Source organism: Oryctolagus cuniculus, chromosome 2, assembly GCF_964237555.1.
Source record: "Oryctolagus cuniculus chromosome 2, mOryCun1.1, whole genome shotgun sequence".
Lineage (NCBI taxonomy): Eukaryota > Metazoa > Chordata > Mammalia > Lagomorpha > Leporidae > Oryctolagus > Oryctolagus cuniculus.
In genome coordinates, this window is record NC_091433.1 from 64,917,700 (window position 1) to 64,940,737 (window position 23,038).

General features: G+C 41.2%; 1 protein-coding gene and 1 long non-coding RNA gene across 3 annotated transcripts in view; both read left to right on the forward strand.

Moving 5' to 3' along the window:
* The window catches only part of WWC2 (WW and C2 domain containing 2), a 262,307-nt gene that overhangs the window by 20,893 nt on the left and 218,376 nt on the right, over positions 1-23,038 (forward strand). The gene's annotated exons all lie outside the window — the stretch shown is intronic.
* LOC127487360 (uncharacterized) overlaps positions 1-23,038 on the forward strand; it is a 96,600-nt gene that overhangs the window by 19,764 nt on the left and 53,798 nt on the right. The window contains exon 1 of the long non-coding RNA XR_007914156.2: positions 1-23,038. This exon is cut by the window's left edge and continues 19,764 nt beyond it; it is cut by the window's right edge and continues 21,081 nt beyond it. This is a non-coding gene — a long non-coding RNA (uncharacterized lncRNA).

Below are 23,038 nucleotides of genomic sequence, written 5' to 3' on the forward strand. Positions count from 1 at the left end.
GCCCTCGGGCCATGGAGACAAGATGTGTTACGAAGTGATGGTGGCCCCAGGTCAGCAGCACTCAGCTGTGGCCTTCACAGGAGCAGTGTGCCAATCTAGGTAAAGAAACAATTAAAAGAAATAGTAAGCTGTGTGAATAAAACGGCAGTTCTGTTCGTGTTTAGCAGGTACTTCGGGCTGCAGGTCCTTGTGGTGTAACAGAGGAGTCAGACGCTGGGTGCGGAGTTTGAGGAGTCACTTTGCATCCTTCCAGGGAAGGGCGGAAGTTAAAGTTGCCCATCCCTGGTCTTCTCTGAAGTAATAGGACTTGGTGGCAGTTAAGAATAGGTTTGTGGCTGGCGCCGCGGCTCGCTAGGCTAATCCTCCTCCTGCCGCACCGGCACACCAGGTTCTGGTCCTGCTCGGGGTGCCGGATTCTGTCCCGGTCGCCCCTCTTCCTGTCCAGCTCTCTGCTGTGGCTCGGGAGTGCAGTGGAGGATGGCCCAAGTGCTTGGGCCCTGCACCCACATGGGAGACCAGGAGAAGTACCTGGCTCCTGCCATCGGATCAGCGCAGTGTACTGTCCGCAGCAGCCATTGGAGGGTGAACCAATGGAAAAGGGAGGACCTTTCTCTCTGTCTCTCTCTCTCTCTCTCACTGTCCACTCTGCCTGTCAAAAAAAAAACAAAAACAAAAACCAGGTTTGTTTGCCATAAGACGGAAGTGAGTTCATGGATCCCAGGTGAAATATAATTGCCTGCTGATTTCTTATCACCTCATAGGCTTCCAGGACACTGCTCTTGAGGGATGTCTTTGTGGACCTGGCTTTTGTGTGTCTGGGCCCAAGGTAGAAAGCATTGTTTTGATATGGAGATAGGTTTAAGATCTGGTCCCTCAGTAAAGATATCAGCTACCAGGCACAGCTAGATGATTCTGAAAAAGTTACATACATAGGGGCATGAGGAACAAGGCAAAAGTGAATTTTTGGAGGTGTCATAGTGTGTTTACTGTAGGAAGTCTAAATGTTGCAGTGTGATGTTTTGATAGTTGCAGATGTTGATGCATTTGGCAGGTGCATAATTCTATAAAAATCACAGAGTTGGTGATGAGGCTCAAAGATAATTCCATGGATTGCCCTTGCTGCACAAAGCTGTGCTTCTCAGAGGGGTCCTGCAGAGTGCTGTGTGGAGCTGACATCCTTTTGCCCTGTGAATAATTTTTCCCAAACCACTGTTGGCTCTGATGTCAGTGAAGAAACCATGGTTCCAATAGTGGAGATCATGGAATTAATAGGTTCCAATAGGCCAATAGTGAGTAGCATTTGAAAATGAAACCAGCTGGGAAATGAGGCAGTCCTGAGCTAACTAAGTTTTAGTGCTGTGGGAAATGTGCTTTCATTCCTGTAGTTTATGAGGAGTTACAATGTTCCCAGTGGAGAATTTGAACAGAGGTGTACATTTAATGGACTTCAGTCTCACTGGGTGGAGGTAGGAAATTTAATTTTAAAGAAATGTAGACATTACTTAGGTTATGAAAATAGTGACTTTAGGTATGTGTCCCTGGTATTTCTATGAAAATCAGCGTGTCAGGATTTGGAAAGCAGAGGCTTGCTTTCCTTTGGTGCAAACTTTGCAGTGTCTACATGTGCTATGTTTTTTCTTTTTTTCAGTGTGGCCTAGGTTGTGTCGGTCACTTGTTCTGAATGTGAACAACAGTAGTCAATGTAGAGTTACAGAGATCTGTGCTGTAAATTCCCGATTAAAATTCTGACTTAGCATTTGACTGTGGAATGTGTTATGTGCTTTGTTGACATTTCTCCATTTTGTAAGAATGTAATTTTATTAAGTGGCAGTGATATTCAATAAAGTTTAATATGTGGTAGACAACTTTCACTGTAAAAGATTTGAAAAGCATGCAGTTTCATTTAGAAGCAAAACTTTAATCTACTCTAATTTTCCTTCCTTAGCCTTATGATTTTTAATAGAGCCAACTTAAAATTCCAATCTTTTTTTTTTTCCTTTGAAACTGTGAAAGCGAATGAATGTGAACAGAATGAAGTCCATTTTGTTCAGGGTATCATTGAATGGTCAGTTTTGTCAGCTTCTGGGGCTAGGTGTAATTGTGGACTGATCAATTATTCTGTCCACACAATGTGTTCTTTCCCTACCTGTTGATTTATCAGGGCTTTTGAACTTGGTAAAAACAGATCATTTACTTTCTTCCCTGTTTGCCTCCCATTTTCCCAATGACATTTCTCATGGGACAGTGTGACTGTAAACCAGTGTTTAACTTGGGGGGACTGTTTAACAGAACAGCACCCAGTTTGCTCTTGTAGATCCAAAGACTACAAAACGAGCTTGGTTGTCTGATTCCTGTCGGTGCTTTTTCTCTCTTAAAGGCATGCCTGTAGGACGTATGTAGATACATTCTTGAGAGATGTCCTAATGTCTCCTGTACAGAGCATCTGTGAGTCTGCATCACTAGTGTTTACGTAAGATTGATCCTGAGTTAGTTGAGGATAGAGACCTGTTCTGTGTGTGTACACTGCTCCTTTGTGCTCCTTGCCTGGATCGTCTGTCCCTGGGAGGTGGGCAGGCACTTAAAGAACCTTGTGCAGGGGTGGGCCTTGTGGCACAGTGGTTGGGATGCCCTCCTGGGTTTGAATCCCCATTCCTCTACCAATCCAGCTTTCTGATAATCTGTACCCCTGGAGGCAGCAGGTGATGGTTTCTTTGTCTCTCCCTCTCTATGCATTTCATATAAGTAAAAATAAACAGATAAAACTGAAAAAAGAAAACACCGAAGAGTCTTGTGCCTTTATCAATGAAATGTAAGCATTTGAAGGACCGTTCCTTTCTTCTAAGAACCTTCATAATTTGCCTCCAGCCTATGTGTACTGACCTGACCTCCTAGTCTCTCAGTCCCTCAGTCACTCAGTTATCAAATGTTTTCTAAAACCCAAAGGCGAGCACAGATATCTTGGGGACACAGCATTGAACAAAATAAGCAAGGTCCCTATAAAGGTAGTGGGGAAGTTGCTTTGGTGAAAATAAACAGTGAATAAACAGTGAAGTGATAATGATGTCAGTGGAAGTTACTTTGGGTCTGCTGATCAGGAAAGGCCTTTAAAAAAAAAAGATTTATTTATTTTCTTGAAAGGCAGAAATAACATAAAAGAGAGGAGAGAGGGAGAGGGAGAGGAAGAGATATGTATTCCATTTGCTGGTTCACTCCTTAAATGGCTGTAATGGCTGGGGCTGGGCCAGGCCAAAGCCAGGAGCCAGAAGCTTCTTCCAGGTCTCCCATGTGGGTGCAGGGGCCCAAGCACTTGGGCCATCCTCTGCTGCTTTCTGAGGCACATTAGCAGGGAGCTGGATGGGAAGTGGAGCAGCCGGGACTCTATCCGGCTCCTGTTTGGGATGCTGGCACTGCAGATGGTGGTGGCTTGATCTGCTGCGCCACAGAGCCGGCCCCAGGAAAGGCCTTTCTAAGGGGCTGACATTTGAGATGTGAAGTTGGGAAAGAGCCATCCACCCAAAGTGCCGGGGAAGACTGGGGGAAGCAGTGATGTGGCAGAAGTGCTCATCCTGTGCTTCCCAGTCGCAGGGCTTCTGGGAGTTTGTGACTGTTTAAACTAATCAAAGTTAAGAATTTAGTTTCTTTGTCTTAACCACAGTGTAAGTGCTCAGGAGCCAGGTGTGCAGGCGGAGACATTTTGGTCAGTGCAGAAAGTTGGGTTGGGCTGTGCTTGTCCTAGAGTGCAGGAGAAGCTGATGTGTTCTAGACGCCGGAGGACAGCTGTGTGAGTGATGCAGAGACTGCCAGGGAAGCAGGTCCTAGGAGGTGAAGACAGGTGGAAGGGTCTGATCACACATGGCTCAGAGACGGTCAGTTTCAGGGCTGCTTGGAGCCCTGGGGGAGTTTTAAGTTGAGTGTAAGTGGGGTGGGTGGGGTCTGTGTGTGTGTAGTATGATCTTACTCTTTTTTCTAAAAGGATTGCTGCTCCATGGAAAAGGCCTCACAGACACTGTTGCAGTGAGATCATGTAGATGAGAAGCCATCAGAGCTTGGACTCTTTGGCAGTGAAGAACAGTGGGTGGAGTTGGTATATTTTTTTTAGGTAAAAGTGAAAGAACATGGTTATTATTTTTCTATGTGGAACATGAGGGAAAGAGTCAGTGGTTTAGTGCTAGGAAAAGATCCATTCAGTACATTCAGTGGGCTGGTATCCAGCTGGATTGGTCATCTAGAGTTGTCTTTCAGTTTTGTGTGCCTGAGATGCCTGCTAAAACGTACTGTTGGAGATACCATTTTAGTAGACACCTGGATATGGAGTCTGGAGATTGGGGAACCGCTCAGACTGGAGATAACAGATTTGGGTGAACACAGATAGTATTTGAAGCTGTGGTATAGGATGAGACTCCTTGACTGGGGAAAGGAGAGCCCCAGTTCTTGGCTTTGAGACAAACCTTTTTCTAGCCGGATGGCTTATTTGTCTTCCTATCTTATACTGTCCACCATGTGCTGAAGGTGATGGTGATGAGTAGGGCCCTTTCCTGAGTGAGCCCATCGTGTACCTTATCTGCAGCTCCATGAGGCCAGGTCCTGTGTCTTACTCACTGTTAGGTTCCAGTGTTCAACTCAATGCAAGCTCTTAATAACCGTTCATTGGATGAATGAAGCCTTTGGTACACACCATTTAGGCAACTGAGCTTAGGAGACAAGTCTCAGGGCACAAAGCCATTAAGTGGTGGTGGAACTCGCCCGCGCTTGTGTGACTTCACAGCCGAGCATTCGATTACGCACAACCTCTAACTGCTACTCTGAAGAGCCCGTGGCTTCCTTTCTGGGGTGTGGAAGTCATAGCTGCCCCACAGAGCTGAAGTTTCTTTATCTGAAGCTCCTCTGCTACTTCAGTGCTTATAGTGTTTGTTTTTTAGCATCTGTAGTAAAACTGTATGTGTACCATACTTCAGCTCCTCAATTTGAATTTTTGCTTTTTCAGAGTTTATTGTCCTAATCGAGTTGGTAAGCTCCCTTCAGTTGAACCACACAGCAGTAGTAGTTATTCCTTCTCACAGGACCTGCATTGCAATGTCTAATGCTTGTTAGTTGCTTAAATAAAACCCAACTTCATTGTATCACTTCTGACTTATTCCAGTGTTTTCAATTCTTTCAGGGACTGAGATATTATAAGTCCTCTTTATCCATGTGCCACTCAGACCACACATCACCTGGACCCTGCCTGATGCCTCCCCCGTTTGAGGACAGGTGAAGTGATGGTGGAGGACAGGGACTTCTGAAGGTGGTGAAGCAGAGTCCCGGGTCTACCCAATTCTTCTCCATGATCCAGAACTGTCTGTTGCCTGATGCAGTCTTGTGTAATCTGTGGACTCTGTCTGGGATTTCTTTTCACCTTGACTCTGGTAGTTGAGCCTAAGCCTTAGGGAAAAGCAGTCTCTTTGATCAGATTACCACATTGTGGTTTGGTTTGAACTGTTGGGATTGGGATTCAGGGTAAAGAACCTTTATGAAGAGGAAGGGATAGAAATTCTGAGGGAGTGTGGGGCATTTTTGTTGGATTTGCTTAGGCCAGAAAACTTAGCTGAGAGTTGTAGTTGTCCCTGCAGTGGTCCAAGAGAAGTCTGTTAGTTTCTGTTCTGTCTCCCTGTCCCAGTTTGCTGCACTGTGTTGTTTTCTTTCTTTGTGGCAGCTGAACAATATACCATATATCTGATTCTGTTGGGCATCTGGTACTCCTCATTTCTATTTTGGACTTGTTTTGAGATTCAGGTTTGTGAATTTTCATTAAATGGCTAGATTATGCATGTGAAAAATCTTTTGTTCTTGTGTTGCTATGTGCGACAGCTGTTAAAGTTAGTCTTGTGTTTTTAAAGAAATGTGGATAAATAAATACATGCGTTTTAACATGTTGAACTCATCATTGAGTGTTGTAAATGTTTTACCTGTAAAATAAATTGTAACTATGATCATAACCATCATGGTGAAGGCAAGGACATAGTAGAAGTGAATAATCATTGTACACGTTGACAAAACATTCCTAAAATACTATTCAAATGAGCCAAGACCATGAGGCTACAGCAGAGTAGCCAAGCGTTGAGTCCTTTTAGCCAGTCCTCTGGCTGGGTTTCCTGTTGTGGCTGAAAAGAAGCTGTGTGCGGTGGTTTGCATGGAAAGGCCATGACATATCAGAAATTCCCTAACCTTCTTAAAATATGGTCTCTTTTCCTCTGCACGTAGAAACACTTTATCTCATTCTGAAAGACCTCTTTTATACTGACGGTATTTGCTCGTTGCTCTCTGCCCCATGCAGTCTAAATTTTAGCAACTCCTGGTGATTACTTAGACGTGCTATTTGATTCTGTTGTGTTATTGTTGATGATACTTCTTTGTGCAGTGTTTACCTAAATTAGCGGTGGTAGTGAAGCACACAGCATTGCCCCAACCCTGCTGCTGAGCGCAGCTTGATACATTTCCATGGATTCCCTCTCCAGAAGGGTGCTAGGAATTTGGCCAGAGGAAGGACGCCATCTCCCCAGTTAAAGGCGCAGGGTCTGGGAAGGGCCCAGTTTAGGGATTTACAGTGATAAAGGAGTTACTTCTCCCTCTGAGAATACAGACTGAGCGGAGAGACGCCCTTTGTCCTCCCGCTGCGTTCTCGCCTTTTCCCCAGCATACTGCTGAGAGGGAGCCCTTTTTACACAGTATCAAGAAGCAGACATGATTTTCTTCTTTGAGGTTTGGGAAGAGCCTGCTGAGTTCTCTACCTTTTGCAAGGAACATTAGGCTCCTCCTCTTGTTTGCAGCTCTTTGTTACTGTGCACTTTGCCCATGTATGTTGGAAAACAGGGATTTTTTTTGCTTTTAAACAAAAATCTTATTTTTAATTTTGAAAATATAAATTGGATTTTTACATTTCTCATTACGGTATGGGTTTTTAAAGCACAAAGACTCCTAGCGTGTTAATTCTAAAAGATATTCTAGGATATGGGTGGGAACCTAGAATAAACATGCAGTGTTTAAGATGGGTAGTCATTAGCACATTAAGGAACAATTCTATGAATCATGGGAGCTGTGCCCCTTATTCACCAAGTTCAGTTTCTTTCCATGATTTTCAGTTCTTGATCTTTTTAAATTTATTTTGAAAGCAGAGTCACAGTGAAAGGAGGTGGCGGGGGGGGGGGGGGGGAGAGAGAGAGACAACTTACATCTGCTGGTTCACCCAACAAATGGTCACAAAGGCTGGAGCTGGGCCAGGCTGAAGCCAGGAGCCAGGAACAACTTCTAGGTCTCCCACATGGGTACAGGGGCCCAAGCACTTGGGCCATCCTCTGCTGCTTTCTGAGGTGCATTAGCAGGGAGCTGGATTGGAAGTAGAGCAGTCAGGTCTCCAACTAGCTTCCATATGGGATGCTGGCATTGCAATATAAAGAATTCAGGCTTAACCTGCTATGCCATTTTATAAATTTCATTGTTTTTGTAATACTAGAAATTAAAATTTCATTTCTTCCATCTGATAGCATACAGTGGAATTTTCTGGCCATCTCAGCCTAGTTAGTACAAGGATTCCACTTTACCCAGATTAGCTGGAGTATAATTTTTTAAATGTACTTTTAAATTTTATTTATTTATTTATTTATTTATTTATTTATATGAGTGTCAGGGAGACAGAGTTTTGTTGTTTTGCTCCCCAGTTGCTCACAATGGCTGGGGCTGCTGGACCAAGCAGGAACAGAAACCTAGAACTCCATCTAGGTCAGTACCCCATGTGGGTAGGGACCCAGCCACCTGACCCATCATCATTGCTTTTCTTTTCTTTTTTTTTATAGAAAACTTTTATTTAATAAATATAAATTTCGAAAGTACAACTTTGGGATTATAGCAATTCTTCCCCCCATAACCACTCTCCCACCCACAAACCATCCCATCTCCTACTCCCTCTCCCATCCCATTCTTCATTAAGATTCATTTTTAATTATATACAGAAGATCAACTCTGTACTAAATAGAGATTTCAACAGTTTTTACCCACACAGAAACACAAAGTATAAAGTACTGTTTGAAGACTAGTTTTACAGTTAATTCTATAGTATAACACATTAAGGACAGAGGTCCTACATGGGAAGCAAGTACACAGTGACTCCTGTTGTTGGTTTAACAATTGACACTCTTATTTATGACGTCAGTGACCACCCGAGGCTCTTGTCATGAGCTGCCAAGGCTATGGAAGCCTCTTGAGTTCACAAACTCTGACCTTATTTAGACAAGGCTATAATCAAAATGAAGTTCTCTCCTCCCTTTAGAGAAAAGTACCTCCTTCTTTGATGGCCCCTTCTTTCCACTGGGATCTCACTCATAGAGATCTTTCATTTAGGTCATTTTTTGCCAGAGTGTTTTGGCTTTCCATGCCTGAAATACTCTCATGGGCTTTTTAGCCAGATCTGAATGCATTAAGGGCTTATTCTGAGGCCAGAGTTCTATTTAGGACATCTGCCATTCTATGAGTCTGCTGTGTATGTATCCTGCTTCTCATGTTGGATTATTTTCTCCTTTTTAATTCTTTCAGTTATTATTAGCAGACACTAGTCTTATTTATGTAATCCCTTTGACACTTAATCCTATCTTTATGATCAGTTATGAACTTAAACTGGTTGACCACTTTTACTAGTAAGATGGCATTGGTACCTGCCAATTTAATGAGATTTGGAGTCCCATGGCAAGTTTTTAGCTTTACCCTTAGAGGTAAGTCTGAAGGAGTATGTGCTGAATTGTACATCTACCTCTCTTATTCCCACTCTTATTTTTAACAGGGATCAATTTTCAATTGGATTTAAACACCTAAAAATAATTCTGTGTTAATTAAAGAGTTCAACCAGTGGTATTAAGTAGAAAAAGAAAATACTAAAAAGAATAAAATAGTAAGCTGTTCCTCAACAGTGAAGATAAGGGCTGATCAAGTCATTGTTTCTCATAGTGTCAGTTTCACTTCTACAGGATTCCTTTTTGGTGCTCAGTTAGTTGTCACAGATCAGGGAGAACATATGATATTTGTCCCTTTGGAACTGGCTTAATTCACTCAGCATGATGTTTTCCAGATTCCTCCATTTTGTTGCAGATGACTGGATTCCTCCCTCCCCTCCCCTCCCCCCCTCCTCCCTCCTCCTCTTCTTCTTCTTCTTCTTCTTCTTCTTCCTCTTCCTCTTCCTCCCTTCCTCTCCTCTCCTCTTTTTCTTTCTTTCTTTCTTTCTTTCTTTCTTTCTTTCCTTTCTTTCTTTCCTTCCTTTCTTTCCTTCCTTTCCTTTCCTTTCCTTTCCTTTCCTTTCCTTTCCTTTCCTTTCCTTTCCTTTCCTTTCCTTTCCTTTCCTTTCCTTTCCTTTCCTTTCCTTTCCTTTCCTTTCCTTTCCTTTCCTTTCCTTTCCTTTCCTTTCCTTTCCTTTCCTTTCCTTTCCTTTCCTTTCCTTTCCTTTCCTTTCCTTTCCTTTCCTTTCCTTCCTTCTCTCTCTCTCTCTCTCTCTCTCTTCCTTCCTTCCTTCCTTCCTTTCTTTCTTTCTTTCTTTCTTTCTGTCTTTCTGTCTTTCTGTCTTTCTGTCTTTCTGTCTTTCTTTCTGTCTTTCTTTCTGTCTTTCTTTCTGTCTTTCTTTCTGTCTTTCTTTCTGTCTTTCTGTCTTTCTTTCTGTCTTTCTTTCTCTGTCTTTCTTTCTCTGTCTTTCTGTCTTTCTTTCGTTTCTCCAAACTGTCCTCCATAGTGGCTTTACCAGTTTTTAGCATCTTTCTAAGTCACTGTCCATCCTGCTCTCAGAGTTCACGATCATAATAATATCCCAATTATTTATTGAGGGCTTTTTTGTACTGAAAGTATGGTAATTATCTCATTTAATTATTGCAGCATTCTTTTTCATTGTGGTAAAATATTTACCATCATAACCATTTAAAATACTAAAGAATATTATTTGAAGAGCAGAGTGAGAGACAGAGAAAGAGAGAAAGAAATGGATTTTCGGTCTGCTGGTTTACTCCCCAAATGCCTGTGTCAACTAGGGCTGAGCCAGGCTGAACCTAGCAGCCAGGAACTCCATTCAGGTCTCCCATGTGGGTGGCAATGACCATTTTCTGCTGCCTAGGGTGCACATTAGTGGAAAACTGGAAGACTCAATCCCAGGCATTCCAGGGTGGGATTGTGGGTCTCCCAAGCAGATGCTTAACCTGCTTTGCTACAGTGCATGCTCCATCAACTGTACCAGTATCACATAATTGTGATAGAGCTCAAGAAATTTTCATCTTAGAAAACTAAAACTTTGGACCCATTGGACAAGAATCCCTCAGTCCCCCGGACATATTTGTACATATTTGGATGTGTGTTCAGCACTTTGACCTGTGGGGTATCTAGGGGTTGGTGCACACTGAGTGTGACCTAGGTGATTGTACAGTCATTACCGAATATTTGCTGTGAGCCAGGCCTCTTCTCCTCGCTTACGTGCACTGTTTGTTGCTGTAAGACCTGGAGGTAGATAAACTTGCGTTGTTTGGTATTGGCCTCCGGATTTGATTTGTTCACTTATTCATATGAAAAATGCTGCTACTTGCTCTGGCTTTGCTGTGTTGTGGATTCTGCAGCTCTGCTGTGACTGTGGTCCTCAGCCTTAGGAGACAAATGTAATTCCCCTTTTACCATCCTGCTGAGAAGTGGAAGATGACCCTTATTTTAGCAAAACACACAAATTTTTTTCTTTCTTCTTGTTTTCTATTATTTTAAAATAGGTAATACACTTTATGTGTTTACAAAATTCAGGCTAAGCAAAGGATACTCAGTGAAAAACAATAGTCTATGCAGATCCAAACCCACCCCTATATGTGTTTGTGCGTGCTTCTGCCTAAGTCTTAGCTTTTTATTTTTAGACACAATCGTAATATTTTATATCTTTTCTCCCCTCTCACTATGTCTTAGAGATGCTTCATTCAGCTGCCTATTGATGTGCCTCTTACTATTTTGTGGAGATATTGAACCTTTCTGAACTGTCGTTTATGGACATTCACAGTCTTCCAGTTTTTATTTCTGTTAGAAATAATATCTCACCAACACTAATATATAAAAGTTTTTTAATGCAGATGAATTCTTAGCAGGGAAAAGGCTGGTCAAATGGAATGTATGTATTTATCATTTGATAGGTTGCTTCAAGTTGTTCTCCATGGAAATTGTACCTGTTTATAATCCTAGTAGCCTATGAATGAATGCCACACCTTTGTCAAGCATTATGTCTCATACTTGTTACTTCAAAGAGAATTAGAAATTGAAATACAGTAAAAGAGCACTTTTCACCTAATTATGAGTAAGGTTGACAATATTTCATTTATTTTTCCTTTTCTGTGATTGATATTTCATGTTCTTTGCTCTTTATTTTTGTTATTAGAAAGCTGCTATTTTTGCTGATTTGTAAATGATTATTATGTAAGGGTTTTCCCACAAAGTTTGTGGGGAATAGAATTAAAAGATAATGCCGGCGCCGCAGCTCACTAGGCTACTCCTCCGCCTTGTGGCGCCGGCACACCGGGTTCTAGTCCTGGTCGGGGCGCCGGATTCTGTCCTGGTTGCCCCTCTTCCAGGCCAGCTCTCTGCTGTGGCCAGGGAGTGCAGTGGAGGATGGCCCAAGTCCTTGGGCCCTGCACCCCATGGGAGACCAGGATAAGTACCTGGCTCCTGCCATCGAATCAACGCGGTGCGCCCGCAGCGCGCTGGCCACGGCGGCCATTGGAGGGTGAACCAACGGCAAAGGAAGACCTTTCTCTCTGTCTCTCTCTCTCACTGTCCACTCTGCCTGTCAAAAGAAATTAAAAAAAAAAAAGAATTAAAAGATAAGCTTATTTTAGTGCAAAAAAAATTGAAATCTGTACATACAAGGATTCTTTAAAAAGCTTGTAGAAGTGCATTTTATGAAAAAAAAACTGTTAATTTCAATTTTTATACCAAAATAAACTTATCTTTCAATTCCATTAACTTCATATAATTAATTAATTTAAAAGTCAAGGTGACAGAAAGAAAGATAGGGATGGACACAGAGAACCAGATCTGCTGGTTCACTTACCAAGTAGCTGCATCCGTCAGGGTTGGTCCAGGCCAAAGACAGGAGCCTGAGCACTTTGGGGCATCTTCCACTGCTTTCCCAGGCACATTAGCAGGGGGCTGGATCAGAAATGGAATAGCCAGGAGACAAACCAGTGCTCCAGTATGGGATACCAGCATTGTAAGTACTGGCTTAACCCACTCATACCTCAATGCCAGCCTCTCCATCAACTTTTTAAAGTACTCTTTTATATTAGAAAATTTACAAAATCATTGAGGCAAAAATGGATGATTTAATGTTATGACAGGCCACCCATATTGAAAAGTAAAATTAATATCCTTAAGTTTTACTATACTCAAAAGAAGTATAAGGGAAAAACCAAAGTTTTGGGGCCGGCATTGTGGCTCAGTAGGTAAAGCCGTAACTTAAGACAAGAGTCAAACTTTGCTTTAAATGTGTTTGGCATAGGAAATTCTGAAGTAAAAGAGCAGAATTCACTCATTCTGCAAAAATAATTTGAGAACCAAGACACCATAGTTGGAGATGTGTGTTTGGACTGGTAGATGAGACACTGGTTAAGTTGCCTGCATCCTGTATCAGAGTACCTGGGTTGAATACCAAGATCTGGCTCCCGAATCCAACTTTCTGGCAGACAGTGGTGATGGCTCAGGTGATTAGGCTTCTGCCATCCACATGGCAGATTGAGTTCCTAGCTGCTGGCCCTGGCCCTGGGCCATTGCCAGCATTTGGGAAGTGAGCCAGTAGACGGGAGCTGACACTGTTTCTCCCTTTAAAGTATAACTTTTTAAGATATCTTTTTAAGCAACATGGTAGGCACTCAGAACTATCCCACTCCACCTCTCCCAAATGTTACTCTAGTTCTTTGGCTCACGGTCCAATAAAGAAGGCAAGAACAGTAAGAGATAAAGGTGCATCTATTTAGTAAACATCTGTTATACATACATCTGAGAAGAGTTCTCTCTGGGCTTTAGTGTCCATAAGAAGCTTTAATAAGAGAATTTAACTGGGCTTGAATAATAAATAGGAAGATGATGAGATCTAGAGAAAACTTCTTTTTTAAGATGTGTGTGTGTGTGTGTGTGTGTGTGTGTGTATATATATATATATTTGAAAGGTAGAGTAACGGAGAGAGAGGGAAAGACAGGGAGAGTGAGAGAGACAGAAACCTTCTATCTACTGGTTCTTTCCCAGATGGCTGTGCCTGTTCATGTCTCAGCTGCCATGCTTCCAAACCAGCTCTCTGCTAATGGCCTGGGAAAGCAGCATCACTTGGCCCAAGTGTTTGGCCCCCTGCCACCCATGTGGGAGACCTGGATGAAGCTCATGAAGCCCCTGGCTCTTGGCTCTGGCCTGGCTCAGCACATTAGATGGGAGCTGGGTCAGAAGTGGAGCAGCTGGAATACAAATTGGCACCTTCTACGCCACAACACCAGCCCTTATCTAATATTTTTAACCTTGCAGGTGATGAGAAATCTATGGGAAAGACACTTTGAGAGCACATAAATTCTACCCCTCATCAAGCTTTCCCTAAGATTTAGCATCCTTGATAAATGTTGCCTGCTCCTGTCTTTGCTTATATAGATTGCAAAATGTTGATTTTCTGTCTTTACCAATCTAGTGTAAGGAAGAGCCCTCTACTATCACCTCTTTCAATGTATTTATTTAAATGACTTTAAAGAATTATTTATTTGAAAATCAGGGAGAAAGAGGGAGAAAAAGAGAAAGAGAAAGAATGGGGGCAGAAAGAGATTTTCCATCTGATGGTTCACTCCTCACATGCTTGCAACAGCCAGGGCTGGGCCAGGCCATAGCCAGGACCTTGGATAGCAGGACCTCAACTACTTGAGCCTTCACCTGCTGCCTCTCAGGGTACACATTAGCAGGAAGCTGGATTGGGAGTGGAGCTGGGACTGGGACACAAGCACTCTGATATGGAACACAGATACCCCAAGTGGTGTCTTAACTCCTGTGCCAACTCCTGCCTCAATATATCCATTTGTGATCATTGTGGTTGATTGATAGTCTATTATTGTTTGATGGTTGCTCAGATTCTTTGACTCCTTTAATGTACAGCTTTTTTTTTCTTTTGTATTTTTAAAAATTTTATTTAAGGTATACCAGCTTCATGTATTTCATATATACACATTTAGGAATATAGTGATTCTCCCACCCTACCTTCCCTCCCACCTGCACTCACACCCTGCTTCCTCCTCCCTTTCCTATTCCCATTCTTATTTTTTGTAACGATCTGTTTTCAGCGAACTTTATACTTGTAATATTAACCCTGCACTAAGCAGAGTTCAACAAATAGTATGAAGAAAAAAAAAAAATTGTTCCTCAACAGTCAAGACAAGGGCTGTTCAAAGTCATTGCTTCTCAGAATGTCAGTTACACTCCCTATTTTACCTTTTAGGTACTCTGTTAGTTTCCACAGATCAGAGAGAACAAACCGTATTTGTCTTTTTGGGACTGGCCTATTTCACTAAGTATAATGGTTTCTAGTTGCATTTATTTTGTTGCAAAGTCAGGGTTTTTTTTTTTAACCTCGGAGTAATATTCCATAGTGCAAATATACCATAATTTCATTATCCAGTCTTTAGTTGATGGACATCTGGGTTGATTCCATATCTTACCCATATCTTACCTATTGTAATAGAGCTGCAAATAAACATGGGGTACAGATCACTCTTTCATATGCTGATTCTTTTCCTTTAGGTAAATTCCTAGGAGTGGGATGACTGAGTCATATTGTAGATCTATATTCAGATTTCCTAGGTATCTCCATGTCATCATCCATAGTGGCTGCACCAGTTTGCATTCCCACCAACGGTGGATTAGAGTACCTTTTCCCTCACATCCTCTCCAGCATTTGTTTTTTGTTGATTTCTATATGAGAACCCTTCTAATGGGGGTGAGGTGAAATCTCATTTTGGTTTTGATTTGCATTTCCCTGATGGCAAGTGATCCTGAGCATTTTTTTCATGTGTCTATTGGCTGTTTGAATTTCCTGTCTTGAAAAATGTCTGTTCAAGTCCTTCTCCTGTTTCTTAAATGGATTGTTTGTTTGGTTGTTGTTGAGTTTCTTGAGCTCTTTATAGATTCTGGATCTTAATTCTTTATCAGTTACATAGTTTGCAAATAATTTCTTCCATTTTGTCAGTTGCCCCTTCACTTTGCTGAGTGTTTCTTTTGCAGTGCAGAAGGTTCTTAGCTTGATATATTCCCATTTGTTAATTTTGGCTTTGATTGCCTGTGCTTCTGGGGTCTTTTCCAAGACATTGCTTGTGCCAATGTCTTTTAGGGTTTCCCTAGTGTTTTCTAGTGATTTGATGGTATCACTTTGTAGATTTAGGTCTTTGATTGATTTTGAGTAGATTTTTTGTGTAAAGTGTAAAGTCGGTGTCTTGCTTGAGTGTGCAGATCCAGTTTTCCCAGCACCATTTGTTGAAGAGACTGTCCTTGCTTCAGGGATTGATTTTAGCTCCTTTGACAAAGACAAGTTGGTTGTAGATGCAAGGATTGATTTCTGGAATTTTTATTCTGTTCCATTGGTCTACATGTCTATTTTTTTTTTTTTTGCCATTACCAAGCTGTTTTTATTATAACTGCACTGTAGTATGTCTTGAAATTGGTTATCATGATGCCTCCAGCTTTGTTTTTGTTAAGATTACTTTAACTATTTGGGGTCTCCTATGTTTCCATATGAATTTCAGCATCATTTTTTTCAAGATCTGAGAAGATCATTGATATTTTGATTGGTATCACATTGAACCTGTAAATTGCTATCAGTAATATGGACATTTTTATGATACTGATTTTTCCAATTCATAAACATGGACATTTTTCTATTTTTTGTGTCTTCTATTTCTTTCTTTAATGTTTTATAATTTTCATCATAGAGATTTTGGCATTCTTGGTTAAATTTACTTCAAGGTATTTAATTTTTTTTTTGTTGCTATTGTGAATGGGATTGATCTTAGAAGTTCTTTCTCAGCCATGACATTGTCTGTGTATATTCAAAGGCTATTGATTTTTGTGTGTTAATTTTACATCCTTCCACTTTACCAAACGCTTTTATGAGTTCCAGTAGTCTCTTAGTGGAGTCTTTTGGATTGCCTACATATGTTATCTGCAAATAGGGATAGTTTGACTTCCTCCTTCCCAATTTGTATCCCTTTTATTTACTTTTCTTGCCTAATGGCTCTGGCTAAAACTTCCAGGACTGAATTGAATAGCAGTAGTGTGAGTGAGCATCCTTGTCTGGTTCCAGATCATAATGGGACTGTTTCTAATTTTTCCCCACTCAATAAGACGCTGGCTGTGGACAATCTATTTGTCATAGATTGCCTTGATTGTGTTGAGGAATGTTCCTTCTATGCCCAGATTGCTCAAGGTTTTCATCATGAAAGGATGTTGTATTTTATGAAATGCTTTTTTTGCTTCTATTGAAATAGCTTTTGTTCTTCAATGTGTTAATGTGATGTATCACATTTATTGATTAGCGAATGTTGAACCATCCCTGCATACCAGGGGTAAATCTCACTTGGTCCAGGTGAATGATTTTTGTGATGTGTTGTTGGATTTGATTAGTAATTTTGTTGAGGATTTTTGCGTCTGTGTTCATCAGTGATATTGGTCTATTCTCTTTCTCTTTCTAATTTTTTAGATTTAGAAATTAAGATGAGCTGGCTTCATAGAACACGTTTGGGAGGATCCCCTCCTTTTCTGTTGTTTTCAATAACTTGGGAAGAATTGTAATTAGTTCTTCATTAAATTTCTGGTAGAATTCAGCAGTGAAGCCATCCAGACCTGGGCTTTTCTTTTTTGGGAGGGCCTTTATTACTGATTCAATTTATGTCTTGGTCATTGGTCTGTTTACCTTGTCTGTGTCTTCATGATCCAATTTTAGTAGATTGTGTCCAGGAATCTATCCATTTCTACTAGGTTTCCTAATTTTTTGGCATACAGCAATTTGTAGTAATTTCTGATTATTCTTTTTGTTTCTGTGGTATCTGTTGTTACATTTTCTTTTTCTTTTTCTTTTTCATTTGACAGGTAGAGTTATAGACAGTGAGAGAGAGAGACAGAGAGAAAGGTCTTGCTGTTGTTGGTTCACTCCCCAAATGGGCACTATGGCCGGTGCTGCGCCAATCCGAGGCCAGGAGCCAGGTGCTTCTTCCTGGTCTCCCATGTGGGTGCAAGGGCCCAAGCACCTGGGGCATCTTCCACCACCCTCCCGGGCCACAGCAGAGAGCTGGACTGGAAGAGGGGCAACTGGGACTAGAAGCCAGAGCCCATATGGGATGCCGGCGCCGCAGGTGAAGGATTAGCCTACTGAGCCACAGTGCCAGCCCCACATTTTCTTTTTCATCTCTGATTTTATTCATTTGAGTCTTCTCCTTCTTTTATTTATTATTATTTTTTTTGATTAGTTGGGCCAATGGTGTATCAATTTTGTTTATTTTTTCAAAAAACCAGTTCTTCATTTCACTGATCTTTTGAATTATGTTTTGTTTTTAATTTTGTTTATTTCTGATCTAATTTAAATTCTTTATTTTCTCCTAGTTTTTGGTTTGATTTGCTATTGTTTTTCTAGGTTTTGCGATGCACTGATAGCTTATTTATTTGGTGCCTTTCCAATTTTTTGATGCAGCCACCAATTGCTGTAAACTTCCCACTTAGCACTGCTTTTGCTGTATCCTGTAAGTTTTGATGTGTTGCGTTGTTTTGTTCATTCATTTACAGAAATGTTTTAATTGCTCTTTTTATTTTTTCTGTGACCCATTGTTCATTCAGGAGCATGTTGTTCAGTCTCCATGTGTTTGTATATGTTCTAGAGATCTCTTGAGTTGCTCATTTCCTGCTTCATTACATTGTGGCCTGAGAAGATACATGGTATGGTTTGGATTTTTTTGAATCTTCTGAGACTTGCTTTATGGCCTAGCATATGGTCTATACTAGGGAAAGTTCTGGGCACTGAGGAGAAGATTGTGTCTTTTGCAACTGTGGGATGAATAATTTTGTGGATATATGTTTGGTCTGCCATGTCGATTAGCTCTGTTGTTTCTTTGTTGATTTTCTGTCTGGTTGATTTGTCCATTGCTGAAAGTGGGATATGGACATCCTCCATTACTGTGGTATTGTATGTATGTAAGATACAGTATGCTAGATCCTTTAACATTCTTTTAAATAGCCAGGAGCCCTGTAATCGGTCGCATATACATTTATTATAGTCACATCTTCCTGTTGAATTGATCCCTTATTCTGTCGCTCCCCCTCTTCGTGGAGGAACGACACAGGACCCTGCGCTGTTCTTTTGTCTGCTCGGCCCTCCCCGGGTTTGCTGCTGGTTCTTCCCGGGTTGGCTACCGTCCCTTCCACCTCCGTGGAAGGGCGGTTCCCCCTGGCCACTTTCTCCACTTCCGCGGGGGAGCGGCACACCACCGGCGGCTCTCTCGGGGGCTGCACAGGTGTCCCTTAAGATGTTCCTCTTAGATGTTCCCGGTGCATGTTGTCTCTCTCCTCCTTTATAGTCCTCTTCCACCAATCCCAACTCGGCTGCCCACACGCCGAGTACGCTGCTCTCCTCCAATCAGGAGCAGGTCCTGCTGTTTATTGGTTGAATTGGAGGCAGCTGTGTAGAAGCTGTTTTCTCCTCTCCCAGCGCCATATTGTGGGAGAGCAGATGCATAGAATAAGTCTTAATTCCAGTAACTTAGTCTAGTCCGGGTTGCTCCCCACATTGTTCATTACATAGTGCACTTCTCTCTTTTCACAGTTTTTGTGTTAAAGTCTATTTTGTCTGATATTAGGATGTCTATACCAGCTCTTTATTGGTTTCTGTTAGCTTGCACTATCTTTTCTCATCCTTTGACTTTTAGTCTGTGTGTATCTTTTTGAAATGTGTTTCTTATAGGCAGCAAATAGATGGGTTTTGTTTTTAATCTACTCAGTCTGTATCTTTTAGCCGGAAGGTTGAGGCCATTTACATGCAAAGTGACTATTGATAAGTAATGACTTGGACCTGCCATTTTTCTATAAATATTCCTATTGTTTACTTTGGATTTTCTTTGTATTTTCACTGGGAGATTTTTGGCCTTCACCTTCTTTCGTAGTGCTGACCATGTTTCTGTGTTTCTGTGTGTAGTACTTCCTTAAGCATCTTTTATAAAGCTGGATGCCTGGTGATAGATTCTTTCCATTTCTGTTTGTTATGAAAGGTTTATATTTCACCTTCATTCATAAAGGAGAACTTCACAGGGTATTGTATTCTGGGTTGACAGTGCTTTTCTCTTAAGATTTGGACTATATCTCGCCATTCTCTCCTAGCCTGTAGGATTTCTGATGAGAAGTCTGCTGTGAGTCTAATTAGAGATCCTCTGAAAGTAATCTGGTGAACATTTTAGAACTTTTTCTTTATGTTTTATAGTTGAGAGTTGACTATAGTGTCATGGTAAGGATCTTTTCTGGTCATTTAACTAGGAGTTGTATGTGCTTCCTGTACTTGCACGTCCCTTTCTTTCTCCTAATTGGGGATGTTTTCTGTAATTTTATCACTAAATAGGTCTTCTAGTCCATTCTCTCTTTCCAAGTGCACAGTTTTTTATAGGACAAATTTCTCTGTGGGAAATTGCTGACCATGTGCATGTCTCCTTTTAATACATATTATCAATTTGACATCACAAAGCATGTTCTTTCCTGCTAGTAGTGTTTAAGAATGCTTGTTATCTCCCAATTTTGCTGGTTCTGGAATCTTTAGTCTTCATACTTTACTGCTCTAATGGGAGTGTGATAACTGAGGAACTTTATTGTCTTCATATATGTAATTTCATTATATTGAATTCTTTTAGTTGCTTCCATGTAAAATCTTTTTCTGATATTTAAATTGGGTTCTCTCTGTCTGTCTCTCTCTCCACTTGTGAAAGTTCTTATGTAAGTTAGTAGGTTAGTTAGCCTGGTGTAATGTGTTACATATATGTGCATTCAATGCTTTGAATTTTAATTTAATCAAATTTACTAGTCCTTTCATTTATGCTTTTTAGATTTTATATAGTGCCTAAAAGACTTTCTCAATGTGAAGATTATGAAAATATTCATCTACTTTTCTTTTAAAAAAGAATCATTTTATATATTTAACCTTCAAATTGTCATGGAAATGTTTTCCTATCATTATTTAATATATTCAAGGGCAAACTCATTACCTTTCCATTGCAAACTAATTTTGCTTCCAGTGACATTTACACCATTGTAACTCTGAGGACCAAAGCTCTCAGGTCTTTGACTTCTCATCAGAATGTCTCTTTCCTTGGCTCTTGCTATCAGTTGCTTTTCTTATGCTCCACCTTCATCTTTAATTCCCTATTCAGTTTTCCAACCTTATAAAAATGGGGGTTTTGTTTTTTAAGAAACTGGGGTGTGTTTTTCAAAATGCTGCATTGGTAAGAGCCTTGCATCTTGTTACCCATTTTATCACCAAGGTAACACAATGCTTGGCACATACACATATTTGGGAGGCAGAAAGAGAAAGACAGCTACCATCTGCTAGTTTGCTTCCCAAATGTTTCCAACAGCTAGGTTGGCTGGGCCTGGAGCTGGAGCTGGCAGCCCAGTCTAGGTCTCCTATATGGGTAGTAGGGGACCCAATTACTTGAGTTAGTACCAGCTACCTCCAGAGGTCCATAATGACAGGAAAGCTGGAATTGGGAGCTGAAGCTGGACATTGAACCAGGTTGTCCAGTGTGGCAGACAGGCTTCTCAACTGGAATCTTAATCACTAGGCCAGATTCCCACACTAGCAGCTGTATTTATAGAATGAATCTATGAATGAATGAGTGAATGTACTTCTGTTCTGGTTCTCCAACTGTTTTCAGGTTTTTTCCATGCTGGCATCTAGTTATCACTTCCAGAATAACATAGTAAAAAAATCCCATACAATTGACATAGTAGATTTGAACAAGATATTTTATAACATTCTTAGGAAGAACATGGGAGAATATGGACTCGCTAATCTTGTGGTTAGGTGTGTTAGTAACTGAGTGACCTGTTACCCAAGTGCAGTGTTGCCTAGAGGAAGTAAAAGGGGAGATGTCTTAGAAGTTTTAATTTGGGTTCAGCATAAGTAAAGAATGTGAGCTCGTTTCTAGAAATGCTGAGGTGATCTTATATATGATTAGAAGAATAAATTCTTCTTTGTCATGTGATGCTCTACCTGGAAAGTTGCATTCGGTATACAGATAAGTTACCTGGAACTCATTCCAAGCTAAGGACTTAGGGGACGGTAGAAGGACTGGAAATTGTGTTACAGGAGGAATGCTTGGTGTAAAGGTGAATGCTAAGCCTGAAGAAGAGACTTATTTTGGAGTGGGTTGAGAGTGACTCTTAGAACCAGGTGAGCATATCGTTTATTATCCAAACCAGGACTCTGTGAATGTGGAAGAGTGCACTGTTAATTAGCATGCTGGGATGGTGAGCATAAACAAGGACTTGCAAATGGAAACATATGGTCACCTACTAAAAATAATCTACAAATATTTGAAAGTCTGTCATATGAAAGAAAGCTTAAACTTCTGTGGGAGAGATAGGACTAGTGTATACAATGCTAAGAAGACAGCACCTTTTTCCTAATAACGAGCTAATTCAGCTGTTTGAAGTATGCTTCAGGCTGTCTTCAAGTTGTGTTTGTCATTCCTGCTGCTACCAAGAATTTGTATGGCTGCCCTTTCTAATGAGTGATGGTATACAGGTTAGATTGTTTTGGACCAATGGGTCAGATGTTTGCATGTCTGCGTACGTGTTCTTTGTAAGTCTATGCACATGTTCGTTTTCTCATGAAGTTGAACTTAACCATTTATGTACTCCTGGCCTTATACTAGAAAAGGTTAGAATTCAGGTCACTGATGGCTGTTGCATTGGAGCCAGTTCTGCCATTGTTTGGTCTCTTGTGCCAGCTGCACAATCCATCCATTCTGTATTGCCCAGAGCTCCCTCCTTCCCATTCAGCAGAGTGCAGGGCTGCCAGGGTTTTTGTCTCTTGCCTTTTTCACACTCCTAGCATCTGTTCTCTCTCCTGGAGATGTCAGAGTAGGGGCTTCTGCAGCTTCACCAGTTGTTGCCTTGTTCTCTGTGATATCCTTCACTGTTTCTACATGTGTTTCCTTTATGTTTTTATCTCTGTGCCTTGGTTTCTCTGTTAAACAAATCTCTTGTTCTTCACGGCAGAACAGTCACTTCAACTTAGAGGCATGCAAGCTGTGTGGGTGCTGCACTCATTCCTGGGCTTCTGCAGGGCGCTCATTATGTGCTTGATTCTTTGGTGCCTTCCTTAGTGCTCTAGGGCAACTCTAAGAGGCAGATGTGACTTTGTGCATTTTGCAGAGGGGTTTGGAAAAGATAAGTAATTTGCCTGGGGGACCCAGACATTTGGTGCCTGGCTAGGTTTTGTTTTAAGCATCCGAGTATACTGAGGAGAAGTACAGAGGGTAATGAGAGTAGGTGGCCATTGACTTTGGGAGCAGGGAAACCTGTGGCTGGAAAAGGGCAGGGGTGCAGCCTTGGCAGGGGACTGAGGGAAGAGTGTGTGAGAAGTCTCTGATCCTTGAAAGTTCAGAAAAAATCCAGTGCATGTGTGAAACAGGGATGGGGGAAATGGGGGGGGGGGGTGTGGCTGTGGAGAAGGGAGATAGAGAGGCTTGATGTAGGATTGGAGACTTAGGGGTTAGACTGATGTCTTGGTGATTTACTCTTAGAACAAGATATTTTTATTCAATTTTGATTTTTCATTTATTTTTGAATAGGTAAAACAAACACATAATTCAAAAGATGTTAAGGCGAAAGCACTGTCTTGTCCTTCCCATCTGTTTTCCCTTCACCCAGTCCCTTGGCCTGGATTCTTCCATAGCTGTTCTATGTACATACAGGCAGATTCATAGTTACTATTTTCCTCATCTTTTTTTATTTAAC